Below are 8,598 nucleotides of genomic sequence, written 5' to 3'. Positions count from 1 at the left end.
TTTGTGGGTTTGAGGGGGACTGGGGATGGGCAGAGGGGTAATATTGTCCAAAAATTGGGGGGAGGGAGGGGCAACATATGAACATGGGAGAGCGTCAGGTGTTCGTTGAGAACAAAATGTTGAGAAAATCGTTATCAAAGTATAAGTAGGAGGGTTACCTGTTTAGGATGCTCAGGGGCTATGGTCTGATGCGGGATGGACTCAGGGCGAATAGCTGAAGGCTCATTTTGCCAAGGTGGGTTGTACCATTGGGAAGAGACCCAAGAAGTGAGAGGTGGGGTGGACCCACATCCTGGGGAGGACTAATGCCGTCAAATAGAGAGAACTGTATCTCTAGTGAGAAAGGATGGCTCCCAGGGCATTAGGGTAGTTGAGAAAGTCAGGCCCTGAATACTGCTGCAAGTATCTCTGGACATGGCCTCTCGGGAAATCGAGATTGGCTGGCGTTGTGGGCCCCAAGGGGAGGGGAAAATGGATGTGGAATGGATGGAAACAAGGTAAATATGGGGGCAAGAGAGGAGTTTTGCGAGAGTACAGAAGATGAATATAAAACATGTAATATTACTCCAAAAACATATAGGGGACGACAGACTAATAATGTAAACCATAAGGCAAAACATAGGATAACTAAAAAAGTTAGAAAACTGTATAACCTAAAGTATGGACCACATAGTAAGCACAGATGTCATGTTGTTTGAAAGCTATTGTCTCGGAATCTGTACATCAGTTTCAGGAAATATAATATGAACAAGTTAAGTGATTATCGCTGTGGAAGGGAAAAGGTTTTATGGTGAATCTGGGGAAGTACTGTATATTGTATATATGAATTTCAGTGATCTAAGACTCTTGTGAAGCTAACATTATGTTGGGATTGACTTTACGGGAAGTTTTGGATCACAGAGTGGTTCAACAATGGCAGCGGAGGAATACTGATATAGGATGTTATTGATAGGATATGTATGGTTGACAGGGAGTGTTATACAGGACATATGCCCAGGGTATATAGTAATGTCTAGATACACTCATTGTGGAAACAATTAAAAACAATAGCTGGGGGGGGGGTACTGGGCCCCTGGCCGGGGGGACACTATCGTGGACCCTAGGGGAGCAGCGGCAGTCCCCCAGGTGCAACGGCAAGAACGAGGAAGGAAGGAGGGCCCAACAGTGGGCTCCTGATACTTATGGGTATGCTTTTGAGCCTATACACCTGCAATAAGAATAAGGCCTAGAGTAGCACTGTGCCTGGGAGTTTCCTCCTGACAGCCTTCATGTTACTCAAATGTGGCCACTCTCACAGCCAAACTCAGCATGTAGATGCAGTGCATTCCCCCCAGCGTGGGACATGACACCCAGGGATAAGCCTCCCTGGCACCGAGGGATCACTACCACATATCAGCTGAAGATGCAACTAGAAAAGGACCTTGAATTAAAGGTTCAACACGGATCAGCAGAATATCCCTGTCTACATATAACAACATGACTTCAAAATGCTGTTTGACCTAATGTAAGGGGGAAATGGAAAGGAGAAATGAGAATATAAGGCTATGAGTCTCTAAAAAAGAGTCTGGAGGTTGTCAGAAGGAATGCCCTTATGCACAACTGAGCAGAGTCTGAGAGACAGATAAAGTAGATACAACCCCAGGTATTGGTTCTTTTGAGGGATAAAGAGACCCACGGGTCCTATGGTCATGGCAGATGGGGTTCACTGCCATGGCAGATGGCCCTTCTTTGGAGCTGGTGTTTCTGAGTGATGGAATTGGACTCAGAGGGGATCTCTTTTCACAAGACTTGCATGCTACTTTAATGGAATTGTAGTTGGTGCTGGGGTTTTAGATATATTTAGGGGTTCTGAATCTCTGGACTGATAATATGACACCCAGGCCCAGAGCCTCAACAGACTTCAGCTCCTACACTTTGATTTATTGGACTTACCCCACTCAGCTAACATCGAGTTGAAGAAGGTCAGCCACCACACCATGGAGCCTAGAGTGTCTACAACTGAAAGCAGGAGGAGTGCATCCAGTATCCATGTCGAATCTAAGCCCCCACTTGACATAGATGTGCAATGGACACAACCAATCCAGTGTCCACAGAGACAATGTGGAATGGGTGTGGGAAGGGTAGCCATGGTGGCAGCTGGGTGTGGGGAATGGGAGGAAGAGATGAGATGTGGAGGCGTTTTCGGGATGAGGAGATGTCCTGGGTGGTGCTTCACGGACAATTACGGGACATTGTAGATCCCCCCAGGGCCCACTGGATGGAACATGGGAGAGTGTGGGCTATGATGTGGACCATTGACTAGGGGTGCAGTGATGCTCAGAGATGTACTTACTGGGTGCAATGGATGTGTCACGATGATGGGAGAGAGTGTTGCTGTGGGGGGAGTGGGGGGTGGGGGTGGGGGGTTGAATAGGACCTCATATTTTTTTAATGTAATTTAAAAAAAAATAATAAAAAAAAAATAAAGAAATCTTACATCTCAAAAAAAAAAAAAAAGAATGGTCTTAATAAAATGCAAATTTCATCATGTTATTGTCTTGCTTAAAACCCTTCAGGGACTCTCCATTGCCTACTGGTAAATGTGAAACTTTTGGCAAGGGTAACAATGCCCTCTATGATCTCTTCTCTGCTTATCTCTACAGCTTTATCTTTCACTATTCCTCCTCACTTGTTATGCTCCAGCCATGACAGATGACTTATGGTGCTCCTAAAGCAGCATGCTGCTTTATGTCTTCATGCCAGTGTTCAAACTGCTCTCTCTCTCATCCCACTTTCTTAGAAACTATGTATTTCTCTTTCTAGACTCCTCTCACGGATTATATACTTGTTGAATCCTTTCCTGATGCTCCCCCTGCAAGAGAAGAACTGACCATTATTTCATTTATGACCCCTCAGTACCCTTTAGGAACTTCGATCATTTCATCTTCAACAATTTATTGCCTCTTTTTCTTTTTGTTATCTTATTTGTCTCCTTCTCCTAGACCCCATGCTGTTTTTGAGAAAGATCATATCTTATTTGTATTTGTTATTTGTATTTATGTCCCTACAACTATATACAGTCTCTAACACATAGTTTACATTCAATAACTATTTGTCAAATGAATCAAAGCCCAGGCAAATATAGTTTTATTTGCTATTCTACTTTTATGAAAAAGGCAATTAATAAGGAAAAAATCAAATATCTCAAAATCAGTAGTAGAGATTCAGATTATAAAGTCCTCTGAAAAGTATGCAGATTTCCACAAAGAATATTCCCCTCTCCTCCAAATTTTGTCTGTAATCCTAGCACTTGTAAAACTGGAAAAAACTAATATCCTAATAAAGATTCTCGGATCCTGCTTCTGATTCATTATAAAAATATTTTCAGTGAAGTTTGATATATATTTTTTTGCTTTTAAATTCTCCAGAAAGCTATATATGAATGAATGGTATGCAAAGTAAGACAACGTCCAGTTAACAGCATGTGAAATTATTTGGGTGAATAAAAATGATCTGTGTTGTATATCTCTAGAGCAATTGCAGCACAATACTGTCCGGTGTTTAAAAATATCTCTCAAAAATAATATAGGGTGAATAAAAATTTTGTTTGAAAACCTATAAATACTTAAGATTAATGCTCATAGTCATTTTGTGATTTAGAAATAATAAGTAAGATAATTGGTAAAAATACAGAGCCATAAGGTAAGTCCTTATCTATTTTGACCCTTGATAGACTACTGGAAACAAGCTCAGATTTCATAAATTAAGACCTGGATGCCTGCCCTTTAAGATTGGGAACAAGGAAAGGATTCCTCTGTCACCACTGTTATTCAACATTGTTCTGGAATTCCTAGTTAATCCAATAAGTCAAGAAAAGGAAATAAAACATGTACAGAGTGGGAAAGAAGAAATAAAACTGTCTTTGTTCGCAGACGACTTTGTCTATTATTGTCCCTACAGAAGATCTCAAAGAATTGACCAAAAAAAAAAAAACCCTCCTGGAACTAATAAGAGAGTATAGTAAGGTCTCAGGATACAAGGTTAAAATTGGATTGAAATAAAAAAACCAATAACCATTTATAATAGCACTAAAAAGAAAGGAAGTACTTGGTATAAATCTAAGAAAACATATATAGAGTCTATAGGTGGAAAAACTATAAAACTCTGAAGAAATAAATTATCTAAAGATCTGTATAAATGGAGAGATTTTATGTTCTAGGATTAGAAGATAATCCTAGAAGATTCACTATTAAGAGGTCAATTCTTCCCAAGTTGATCCAATGATTCATGCAATCCCAGTCAAAATCGTAGTAAGCTGTTTTGTACAATTGGCAAACTGATTACAAATTTTATATGGGAAGGCAAAAAGAAGTCTAGAACAGCTAATACAATACTAAAGTAGAACAAAGATTATGCATTGTACCTAATTTCAAGACTTATTATAAGACTATAGTAATCAAGACAGCATGGATTTAGTAAAAGACTAGACATGGAAATTAATGGAAAGGAATAGGGAGCTCAGAAATAGACCCATACAATGTGTCACGATGATGGGAACGAGTGTTGTTGGGGGGGGAGAGGGGGGGTGGGGGGATGGGGTTGAATGGGACCTCACATATATATTTTTAATGTAATATTATTACAAAGTCAATAAAAAATAAAAAAATTAAAAAAAAAAAAAAAGAAATAGACCCATACAAACATAAGTCAACTGGTCTTAGACAAAGGAGCAAAGGCAATTCAATGGAGAAAGAATAATCTTATCACCAAAAGGAACTGGAAAAATTGGACAGCTATATGCAAAGAAATGAACTTAGACAAATTGGACAGCTACATGCAAAGAAATGAATTTAGACATGGACCTTACATCGTTTTTTAAAAAAATTAACTCAAAATGGATCATAGATATGAAAGTAAAACACTCTAAAATTTTTAGAAGAAAACAAAGAAAATCTAGGTGACCTTGAGTTTGGTGATGAGATTTTAGATACAACTCTAAAAAGCATAATCCATGAAAAAAAGATGTATAAGTTGAACTTTATTAAAATTAAACTTTTCTTCTCTGTGAAAGACACTGTTAAGATAATGAAAAGATGTGCCACAGATTTGCAAAACACATCTCATGAAGGACTTATATTCAAATATGCAAAGAATTCTTAAAATGCAATTAGATGAAAACAAATCAATTTAAAAATGGGAAAGGATCTGAACAGATACCTCACCAAAGATTATATATAATGGGAGTTGCAAACTAAAACCAGTGAGATACCCCCCACATACCTACTAGAATGGCAAACAACAACAACAACAAAATGATAACAATAATTGCAGGCAAAGATATGGAGCATTCATTGCTTATCAGAATGCAAAATGGTACAGCCATTTTGGAAGATAATTGGTAGGTTCTTACAAAGCAAAACAGTGTTATCATATGATGCAGCAATTGAGCTCCTAAATATTTACTCAACTGATCCAAAACCTTAAATTTCATGCAAAAACGTGCACGTAAATGTTTACAGCAGCTTTATTCACAATCATCAAAAACTGGAAGCAAATAAAATATCTTTTCATTAGATGAATGGATAAACAAACTGTGGTATATGCATACAATAAAATATTATATAGCAATAAAAGAAATGAACTATTAAGCCCCAAACAGACATGGATGAATCTTAAAAGCATATTGCTAGGTGAAAATTTATGTACTCTGTACCTACATAAGCCAGTTTGATAATTTATTAAATTAGGTGATAACGTATGCATAAGCCAGCTTGACAAGCTACCTAAGGTATGATTCAAAAATGGCAAAAATATATAGAGTTGGTAAAATGGTTATTGATTGCCAGGGGTTTGGAATGAGAACGGGAGAGCTGAATAGGTGAAGCATCAGAGATTTTTTTTAAGGATGGTGTAACTGTTCATTATGATACACTATGCATTTGTCAAAATTCATAGAACTTTATAGCACAAAAAGTGAACCTTAACGTATGAAACTTAAAAAAAATAATTTAGGAGACTGGAGAATCCCATGATAGAATGCAGAATCTGACAAAATGATCTAACTGTATCACAAACACATGGAACCACCTCACTGAAGGAGGCGGGGAAAAAGTTGCTGATCTAAGTAATCTTGGAAATGAGTGGAGTCTGTAAGAATAAAGGCAACAGACGCACTGGACCCTAATTTATAAAGCTGTTTCTCATGAAGGTATGAGTTAATAATTCTGATACCCATAGAACTATATAGCAGAAAGAGTGGTGTAAGCATACTAGAAATGAACAATTAAGTATATGGATGGTGGATGGTGGAAGGTGAAAGCCAGGTTTCTCACTGTTGGGGTGAGAGTTTACAGGTAAGCAAAGGGAGGAAGCTAGAATGATCCACGTGGTAACAGACTAGAGCTGAAAACATCAGTATGAACTCATGTTTAGGTTCTTTCATATGTTCCATATAGAAGTATTTATAGATATGTGCATATACACAGGTTAGTATACACAAATGTATTTCCTTGCTGTTAATTGAGAAGGCCTATATGCAATAACGCCCCAGTAGCAACAAGAACACTTATTGCCCAGATATTGATTTCTAATACCATTCTCTTTATACAAGGACCAGGGTTCCTTGGAGAAATGGCTGGTTCTAGCACTGGGACAGGAAATATACAAGATGCTCCTAGAGCATCTAGTAGTGTCAGAAATTAAGGAAGTGCTAAAAAATTAAAGAAAAGAAAACAACCCACCATGATGGCGATATTCCAAAGGGACATAGAAGCCAAGTGAAAGAACTCCCAATGGCCAACGCTGGAACAATTTGAGTAAAAACTAAAATACAGTAGTATTGGGTTATAACGCAAATGATAAAATATCCATGAGTCCATACTGAATAAACAATTGAATTAATAAATGTAGGAGAAGAGACAAATCTTCCATGCAGAGGAACGGCAAATAATTGATGTAGGTACTCTGTCCTCAAGAAGGCGGGGCATAATTCCTCATTCCTTAAGTGTGGATGCACAGTAACTTCCTTCTAAGGAGGTCAGTATACGAAGTGGGGAAAGAACAACTTTAGGTGGAGAAAACTGAGAAATACTATCTCAGCTAAGTGATCAAGGTCAACATAACAGTGCTAACTCACGCTCACTCGATATGAGGTGCTGGAAATGGCATGTTACCTCTGTCATCTTCCTCCCCTAAACTCATAATTTTGGTGTAATCATGAGAAAAATATCAGGTGAGGAACTTCCTACAAAATACCTGATCAGGACTCCTCAAAACTGTCAAAGTCATCAAAAACAAGGTAAGTGTAAGAGACTGTCTCAGTCAAAAGAATCTTGAGGCGACAATGACTAACTGGGTAACTCCGTACTATCTACATTTTTCCCGTAAATCTAAAGCTGTTCTAAAAGTTCATTTTAGCTTATTTTATTAATTTATTTTTTAAAATTGGGCAAAGAGTAGTATTGGCTTAGTATTGTTTTCCTATTAACAGTTTTAGCCAGGACAGAAAAAAAGATTTATCATTTAGTTAACCTGAACTCACACAGATTATGGGTTTTTTGTTTTTGTTTTCTTTTTTGCTATACAAGAATGCTTTTCCTTTCAGGTCTTACTGAAAATGTTTCTAAAATGTATTTGTATGTTTTCCTGCCTTGTTAAATAATGCATGCTAAACATAATCTGAACTTTCTTGGATGATTCTTTACAATTAAAGCAAATAGTTACTCCCCAAAAGACAAAAAAACAAAACAAAACAAGAAACTCAACTTCTCAAGGTCTCAAACTCAGTTAGAAACAAAGATTCATTAACATCTATTATGCCCCAGATATTGTTCTAGTCAGTGGGAATACAGCTGTGAATATGACAAATAGTTTCTGCTGCCAGGAAATTTACCTTTTAGGGAGAGGATGTGATTTTCAGCTCTGTGACTACGACTGCTTTGTGTATGACTCCTGCCACTTGTTCTAGTCCTTGCTTCTCTCCCAAATTCAAACCGTCATTTGAAATTCATGGGCATTTTTCATGAAACGTCGTTTGAAAAGTGTTGCAAATTGAATCATATTCCCTACAAAGACATGTTTGAGTCCTAACCCTGGTCCTGTGGGTGCGAACTCATTTGTGAATAGCATCTTTGAGTTATTAGGTATCAGATAAGGTGGTGAGCCCAGATTGAATCAGGATGGGCCTTAATTCCATATGAGTGGGAACTTTACAAGGATTGGAAATTTGGATGCGCAGCAGGAGACAGGAGACAGCGGGAGAGAGACAGGTGTGTACTGGAGGCAGAGTGAGCTATGGATTGCTGATAAACCACCACAGAACACGACAGACTTTGGAGAAAGCATGGCCCCACCATCACCTTGATTTTGTACTTCTAATCTCTAAAACTGTGAGATAATAAGTTCCTGCTGTTTAAGCCAAGCTGTCTAGTATCTGTTACAGCATCCCTGGAAAACTAAGACAAAATATCACCATAGCTAAACCTAACCATATCAAGCAGATCTCTACCCATAAAAATCCAGCTTCTTTCTCTCAACTTCAGCATTTGGTAGCACCATTCCTCACTCACCTGTTACTCAAATCACAACTTCTCCTATGCACTTTTCTCTCCCTCCATTTCA

Source organism: Dasypus novemcinctus, chromosome 13 (assembly GCF_030445035.2).
Source record: "Dasypus novemcinctus isolate mDasNov1 chromosome 13, mDasNov1.1.hap2, whole genome shotgun sequence".
Lineage (NCBI taxonomy): Eukaryota > Metazoa > Chordata > Mammalia > Cingulata > Dasypodidae > Dasypus > Dasypus novemcinctus.
This window is presented reverse-complemented; position numbering follows the sequence as displayed.